General features: G+C 53.6%; 1 non-coding gene across 1 annotated transcript; it reads right to left on the bottom strand.

Moving 5' to 3' along the window:
* Positions 1-340: 340 nt before the first annotated feature.
* LOC144771213 (U6 spliceosomal RNA) lies at positions 341-448 on the bottom strand. Its single transcript, XR_013599170.1, has one exon. It is a non-coding gene; the product is annotated as a U6 spliceosomal RNA (small nuclear RNA).
* Positions 449-7,577: the final 7,129 nt, after the last annotated feature.

Genomic DNA, 7,577 nt, shown 5'->3' with positions numbered 1-7,577 from the left:
GGTCGGCTTTGATGAACTTGGAGACTTGGGTGTTGATGGTCTTCTTGATGACCTTGGCTGGGATGGGGAGCAGGGAGATGGGGCTGACGTTCTTGAGGTATGTTGGGTTGGTGAAGATTCTGCAGTAGGGGGTTGATCTCTGTGTGTTTCCAGTCATTGGAGAAGGTGGTGGTCTCAATGGAGCAGTTGATGGTGTGGCCTAGCTCGAGGGCGATATAGGTGGCGGCTCTGTGGAAGATATGGTGCGGGCAAGGGTGTGAGGGGGCTCCGGAGTGAATGTTCTTTATGGTTTTGATAGTGTCGTCCGTGGTAAGTGGGGTCCAGTTTTTTTGCTCTTTTTTTATATATGGAACGCTTCACAAATTTGCGTGTCATCCTCGGTGCAGGGGCCAAGCTAATTTTCTCTGTATCGTTCCAATTTTAATATATGTGCTGCCAAAGCGAGCACATGAGTGGGGTCCAGTTGAGCAGGATCTGTTAGGCGTGGCTTTGTTCAGTGCAGTGATGACAGGAGTGTTGGGAGGGTCTTGGGTGTCCAAGCTGTCATAGATAGGCTTTATCTTGTGGTGGAAGAAGGTGCAGAGTTTGTTGCAGAGGTCTTGGGAGGGTGGGAGTTCTGTGGTCTTGCTGTTGGGTTTCGTGAACTCCTTGAGGATGGCGAAGAGTTCTTAGCTGTTGTGTGCATTGGCGTTGCTTTTGTCTTGGAGGGCTGTTTTCTTTGTAGTTTTGAGGAGGAAGTGGTGTGCGCTGACAGTGGCTTTGAAGGCTGCGTGGGCTTCCGGGGTTTTGTTGTTCCTCCATCTCTTCTCAAGCCATCTACAGGTGCGTTTGGATTCTTGAAGGGCAGGAGTGAACCAACTGGCTTTCTTGGAGTGTTGCTTCCTGGGTGCTCTAATGAGGGGCAGCAGAGTGTCGGAGCAGTTGCAGATCCATAGGTAGAGGTTGCGTGCTGAGATATTGGCATCTGTGGATGTCGGCGGTGGGATTGTGCTGAGGGAAATAGTGAGTTGTTCTTTGGTGACCTTGTTCCAGCATCTGCGGGGGACGCAGTGGTGTACAGTGAAGTGGATGCAGTGGTTGTCAGTCCAGAAGAGTTCAGAGGTGTTTCTGATGGTGATGTTTTCATTGGAGGAGAAAACGGGGTTGAACGTGTGTCCTGATGAGTGGGTTGGCGAGGTGACTAGCTGCTTAATTCCTACACTGGCGAGATTCTCTGGAGGGGATGCAGTGTTCTGGTCATTGGAGTTGTCCAGGTGAAAGTTGAGGTCACCGAGTAGGATGTGGTCAGTGGATGGGAGAGCCTGGGGTGCGATGAAGTGGATTATCATGTCGGTGAAGGGCGGCGGGGGCCCAGAGGTCTGTACACAAGGGTGCTGCGGAGGGTGGTGTTGGGGTTGGTCTAGACCTGGAAGTGGTGATGTTTCATGGTTGTCGTTGGGTCGTCTGAGTAGGTGGCCAGGCAGAGGGTGTTTTGTGGATGATGGAGATGCCTCCTCCTGGTCGGTTAGGGCAGTCGGGTGATCTTTTAGTAGTCTGGGATGGCGGTGGCAATGTCCGGGGCAGAGCTGGGTTTCGTCCAGGTTTCCATGTGGAAGGCGATGTCGGGAGAGATGGAGTCGAGGAGGTCCCAGATTTCTGTGGCATATTTGTGGAGAGAGCGAGTGTTGAGGAGAATGCAGCTGAGCCGGTCGGGTATGCTGTGGGTCAGCCGAGTGGCGGGATGAGATGGGTGAAGATGCAGCTGTAGTTCCGGCAGGAGAAGGGGCCTTGGGTGTTCTTCGGCGATGTGAGGTGGCAAGTGATGTGGTGTCCGGTGTTTAGGGCATGGAGGGTGCAGGAGTCGTATCAGTGGATGGTACGAGAGCCAGGGTCTGTGGCGCTGGGCACAGTCCAGGCATAGTCTGGCACAGATGGGCTTGCCTTTGGCACGCCAGGGGCGTGGCCGCACAGTGGCCATCATTGAGGAACGTGAGGGGAAGGGCTGGACAGCTGGGAGGTGGGACAGCAGGAAGCGGGAAAGCGGCGCTGGTGGCGGTCGGGCCGCAGAGGTCGAGCAGCGGCAGGGACAAGCTGAGAAAGGCGCAAAAGTGACTGTGAGAAGTTGGCCTGATATATAGTGTTCACTATTCTAGTGGTCACTCTGTATCATTCCAAACAACCCTTATTGATGATTGGTTGTAAGTCAACCTTATAGACCAGCTATCCTAGTAGCGTGGACAAGAGCAGTCTTTAGGCTAAACTCTAGAGGGTGTGTTAAGCCAGCTGTTTTACCATCACATATACCCCTTGAACACCAAGTGAAAGGACACCACACAAGTTGTTATAAAAATAAAGGATATTTATTAATAACAAGACTACCCTGAACTCTTTATGAGTCAGAGAGCTAAGCACAATACAAAACTCTTAAGAAAATACTGCAAGTTGCACAAATAACACAAATGCCAGAGGGGCACGAAAAACCATATACTCTACAAGTGGAATGCGAAATACTAGCAGGTAAGTAACACGATCCAGAGGCTTCAGGACCGCTAGGACTACCTTACTGAACCCTCAGGTTAGGAGCAGGAGGCCTAGGGAACCCGGGTGCAGAGTGGGAACTCTTACGCGGGATGCGGGACAAAGTCTATGGATGCTAGTAATTCTAAATTTACTGTTTCTGGACGAATCCGACTAGGTAGACTAAAAACGAAAAAGGATCTGGACACTAGGATAGTGAACCTGTGCTGGAGCACCGAAATGCTCGTGTTACCTAGCCCAGGGGCCGCGGCTGCATAGGGTTCAAATGACGTCGGGAATCCTCGTTGTAGTCTATGGAGCCTGAAAGAAGATGTTGCTGGCAGGCGACCAGTGAAGCTGTTCGGTGTGATCCAAGGCTGGATCAGTGGAGAAGACGACCTGAAAGCAGAGGGGACTCAGTTCTCAATCACTAGCCAGTGATTGTGTGGGCACCAGGATGGCACCGGATGAAGTCACCGCGATCAGGTGAGTGGGTGACGCTGGACTCTGCAGCCACACGGGCCAGGAGGCGTACAAGTCAGAGGCCACCAAAGTCATCTGCGGCGTACCCCAAGGATCCTCGCTGAGCCCAACCCTCTTCAACGTCTACATGAGCCCCCTCGCGGCCATCGCACGCCAACACAACCTGAACATCATCTCCTACGCCGACGACACCCAGCTGATCCTCTCCCTGACCAACGACCCCGCCACCGCCAGAGCCAACCTGCACGAAGGGATGAGAGACGTAGCCGAATGGATGACGACCAGCCGCCTGAAACTGAACTCAGACAAGACGGAGGTCCTCATCCTGGGCTCCACGCCCTCCGCCTGGGACGACTCCTGGTGGCCCCCCGCCCTGGGCACCGCACCCACACCGACGGACCACGCACGCAACCTGGGATTCATCCTGGACTCCTCCCTCTCCATGACCAGACAAGTCAACGCCGTCTCCTCGTCATGCTTCAACATCCTGCGCATGCTACGTAAGATCTTCCGGTGGATCCCCACCGAGACGAGGAAGACGGTCACCCAAGCCCTCGTCACCAGCCGACTGGACTACGGCAACGCCCTCTACGCCGGAACCACTGCCAAACTCCAGAAGAGACTCCAGCGGATCCAGAACGCCTCGGCGAGACTCATCCTCGACATCCCCCGACGCAGCCACATCTCCGGACACCTGAGAGATCTACACTGGCTCCCGGTCAACAAGAGAATCACCTTCCGGCTCCTCACCCACGCGCACAAAGCCCTACACGACCAAGGCCCGAGCTACCTCAACAACCGGATCAACTTCTACACTCCCAAGCGCCTCCTCAGATCAACCAACCACGCCCTCGCCGCCGTCCCCCGCATCCGAAGAGCGACAACAGGAGGAAGATCCTTCTCCTACCTGGCCGCCAAGACCTGGAACTCACTTCCGACCAATCTGCGCCTGACCCAAGACCACCTCTCCTTCAGGAAGAAGCTCAAGACCTGGCTGTTCGAGCAGTAGCGGCACCCCCCCCCCCTCCCAGCGCCTTGAGACCCTACGGGTGAGTAGTGCGCTTTACAAATGACCTGATTGATTGATTGATTGTCGGCGTCCAGGCTGGAGGTGCGAGCTGTCCCACGATGATGTCTGCTGTCGGCGATGCTGGATCCAAGATTGGAGCAACAAGCCTTGGCAAAGGCAAGCCCACGCGGTTGAATCAAAATGGCGTCTGGAGTGGACCAGGAGGGTCCAGGGCACTTCTTGTTGAACAAGGAGCAAGGGCCAGTCTAGAGGGTCTAGACCAACGGTGAAAAACGTCGTGGTACGTCGTCAGGAGGGCCACTAGCCGACGGGCAAGTGACCGGACAACGTGGCAAACAGCAAGGCAGCAGAAGGGCCCCACGCAGATCTCGTGGAGGCTGGGGGGCTGGACTTCGGTGCTGGAGCTGCTCAGGGTTGGGGCTTCTCAAACCCCAGTGCACCCACTCGAGGATCCCTCGGCGGTCGTGCTGGTTAAGCGTCGTGCAGGTCTTGAAGATAGCCGATCCCACGGGTCTCGTCGCACCCACGAATCTCAGCTGGGCTGATGATGCAGGTAGAGGTCAGAGATGGCAGGGAATCCGGGTCTCGTCGAGCTGGTCAGTCTTGATCCGGAGGATGGACGTGCAGCAAACCGCAAGCGCTTAGATGGTGCCTGCTGGTGCAGGGTGGCTACTCCTTAGCCACAAGGGAGAGTCTTCAGAGAATAACAAGAGTTCCTTTCGTGGAAAGTAGTTCAAGTTTCAAGATTATCCAATTTGGGAAGGGTGCCCGCTCCTACCTTTATTCTAAGAAAAGGGGCTGGCACGTGACTAGGCCCTGCCCATGGGTGGGACCAGGAGGGGGGTGGTTACACCCCTCTCCTTTGTCCGGTCTCTCTCCAGCTCAGGGGCTGGTGTGCCCCTGGAACTGGTTTGAGCCGGCATATGCACAGTGAGCACCGGGGTGCCACTTGCAGTCACCTTCCTCTCAGCCCTGCCTACCTGGAATACACAAAATCCTGTCTGGGGTGGTGCTAGCACCTCCCAAGGCAGGAAACCCTTTGTCCGAGCCCCCCTCGCTGGAAGGACTCCCAGCAGCAGGAGGTCAGACTTGTGTCTGTGGTGGCAGCATCCATTTTGTGATGCTGAGGCTCGAGTTAACTTTAACCGGGGTTCACAGTTACATACATGTTGTGTCCCTCTAGAAGGGTGGAATGCTAACCCCGTCGCCAGAATTGGCGAGGGGTTAGTATTCCAATTCGTATGACACCTTACTCGACATGTTTTGATAATGCTATGCCAAAGTTAGCATTTGACCGCGAGGTTCATAATGCACTTAAGAGTATATGGTATAGCGTTATCATGGAACAGCTATGAGGACTTGGTTCCGCAAGCTGCAAACGGGCTCAGCTCATGCCAGAGCACCATCTCACATAATTCCAAGCACTCTGCCTTCAGGATTGATAAGGCCTGCCATAGGAGTGACTGATAGGAATATATGTGTCCATTTTAGGGTTAGATATAGGAATACTATATCTAAAGCAAAGGGTGATTACACCACCTTGCCCCAGCTGTCGTGCAGCCAGTTGTGTCAGATTTGGGTGGCCAGCCAGGGGTGGCATAATACATGCTGCAGCCCCTGGTAGGCCCTGAGTGCGCCTATGCCCTGGGTACCTAAGGTACACTGTACAGGGACTGATAAGGTGACCCAGTATCCAATTGGATATGTACCTAAGGTACATGGAGTCCATTTTAACAGAGAGAGCAGGAAGCCTGGGGTCCTGAATAGCAGGATCCCAGGCCAACTAAGTCAAAACCCAGCAAAACACCAGGAAAAAAGTTGGGGTAACCATAGTCAGATATCCACCTTCCTACATAACCCCCCCCCCCCCCCCCCAAACGAAAGGAGATAAGGCTATCCTTGACCAGGTAAGCCTATATTGCCCGAGTGGCCATATGAGGAGGTGCATGCACTGGCATGGTTACCCCCTATCTCATGGTCCACTAAGCAATCCCTCACCCTAAGGATATCTGAGGGTCTCCGCCATAGGGAATCTCTACCTGTGGTGTGTTTTGGTAAAGAAAAAGGCTGGTGCTGATATGGAGTACTGAAGTAAGGCTCCACTAATTTTGGGCTCAGCTTCCTCCAATCACTACCCACCATGCATGCCTTTCTTTCCAGGACTGAGTTGCTGTATGCTCTCAGGGTCAACCTCTGGCTACCTAAAGCTGGAGGCTGGGTCCCTCTGTTTGGCCTACTGGAGGGACAGGTCAGGTTTGGGGCACTTAGGTCCCAGGTTTGGCTGTCCCCCACAGTGTCCATCTGTGGGAGGTCCCTAACTAATTTTAAGGGGGATCCCTCAGGAGTTTGTTTTATTTTCACTTGGCTAGGACTACTAGCTTCAGTGCCCTTAATCTGCTGATTGGGGAGTTCTTTTTGGACAGGGGGCCCTTTGGGGTCCACCACTGGCCTCCCTGACCTCTACAGCCCTGGGCTGACTGAGGCAGGGTAGAGAGGGGCTGGTTACCTGCTCCAGACTGGGTCCCACCTTGGAAGGGTCCACTGACATCAGGGGCTCTGCCAGGCTAGGCCTGACTACCTCTAGGGCAGTTTCTTCACAAAGGGTAAGATCAGTTCCCTGAGGAGGCTGATCCTCTCCTAAAGTCTGGTAGGAGGGAGATTTCTCTTCCTCCTCAATGCTCTCTGTTTGAGTGGAGTGATCCATAGTTTCAGGCTTCACAACACTATTATCAGTCTGAGTTTGGGCTGTGGCCATCACAACCCCACCAACCTTTTCAGGAAGGGACTCAGTTTGGGTATGGGCTGTTACCATCACAGCCCTGCTAACCTTTTCAGGGAAGGAATCTATTTGGGATGGGGCTGAGCCTGGCACAGCCCTCCTAACCTGTTCAGGATGATTTACCATTTTAGAATGGGTTTCTTGTTCTACCTCAGCCCAGGCTGAGATCTCTAAATCATTCCACAGTAGGCAATCTACAGGCAAGTTTGATGACACTGCCACTCTCTTGGGGCCAGTGACACCTCCCCAGCTGAGACTTTCCACTGCCATGGGATGATTTTTCTGCACTCCATCAATGTGTGTCACCTGGTATGTGGCACCAGGTATAAGTTGCCTTGAGGGGACTAGGCTCTCAGTCACCATGGTGATGCTAGCCCCTGTGTCTCTATAGGCTTCAACTTTTAGTCCATTGATGGGGGGCTCCTGTCTGTATTTGCCCAAAGTGTTGGGACAATCAGTGAAGTTGGCAAACCCCATGCCATTCTCACAGACAGGAGTATCTGAGTTAGGGGACCTGGTTAGGCCAGAGTCCCCAGGAACTCCCAAAGTAAATCCACCCAAATTCTTGGGGGCACTCCCACCACCTGTGGGATTACTACTAGTAGTAACAGGAGGTTTGGAAGTGTTACTTGGGGGTATGTTCTCCTTATTGTTGTTGGCCCTTGGGCAACTGCTGTCAGTTTTCAAATGGCCTACCGGTTTGCAGGTATAGCAATAAGGTTTCTTCTGGGTATTGGAAGGATTCTGGGACCCACCCCCCTCAGAGGATTTTTGGGGCCCTGGTATGGT

Source organism: Lissotriton helveticus, chromosome 7, assembly GCF_964261635.1.
Source record: "Lissotriton helveticus chromosome 7, aLisHel1.1, whole genome shotgun sequence".
Lineage (NCBI taxonomy): Eukaryota > Metazoa > Chordata > Amphibia > Caudata > Salamandridae > Lissotriton > Lissotriton helveticus.
The sequence above is the reverse complement of the archived record's forward strand: the minus strand, read 5'-3'. Positions and strand labels throughout refer to the sequence as shown.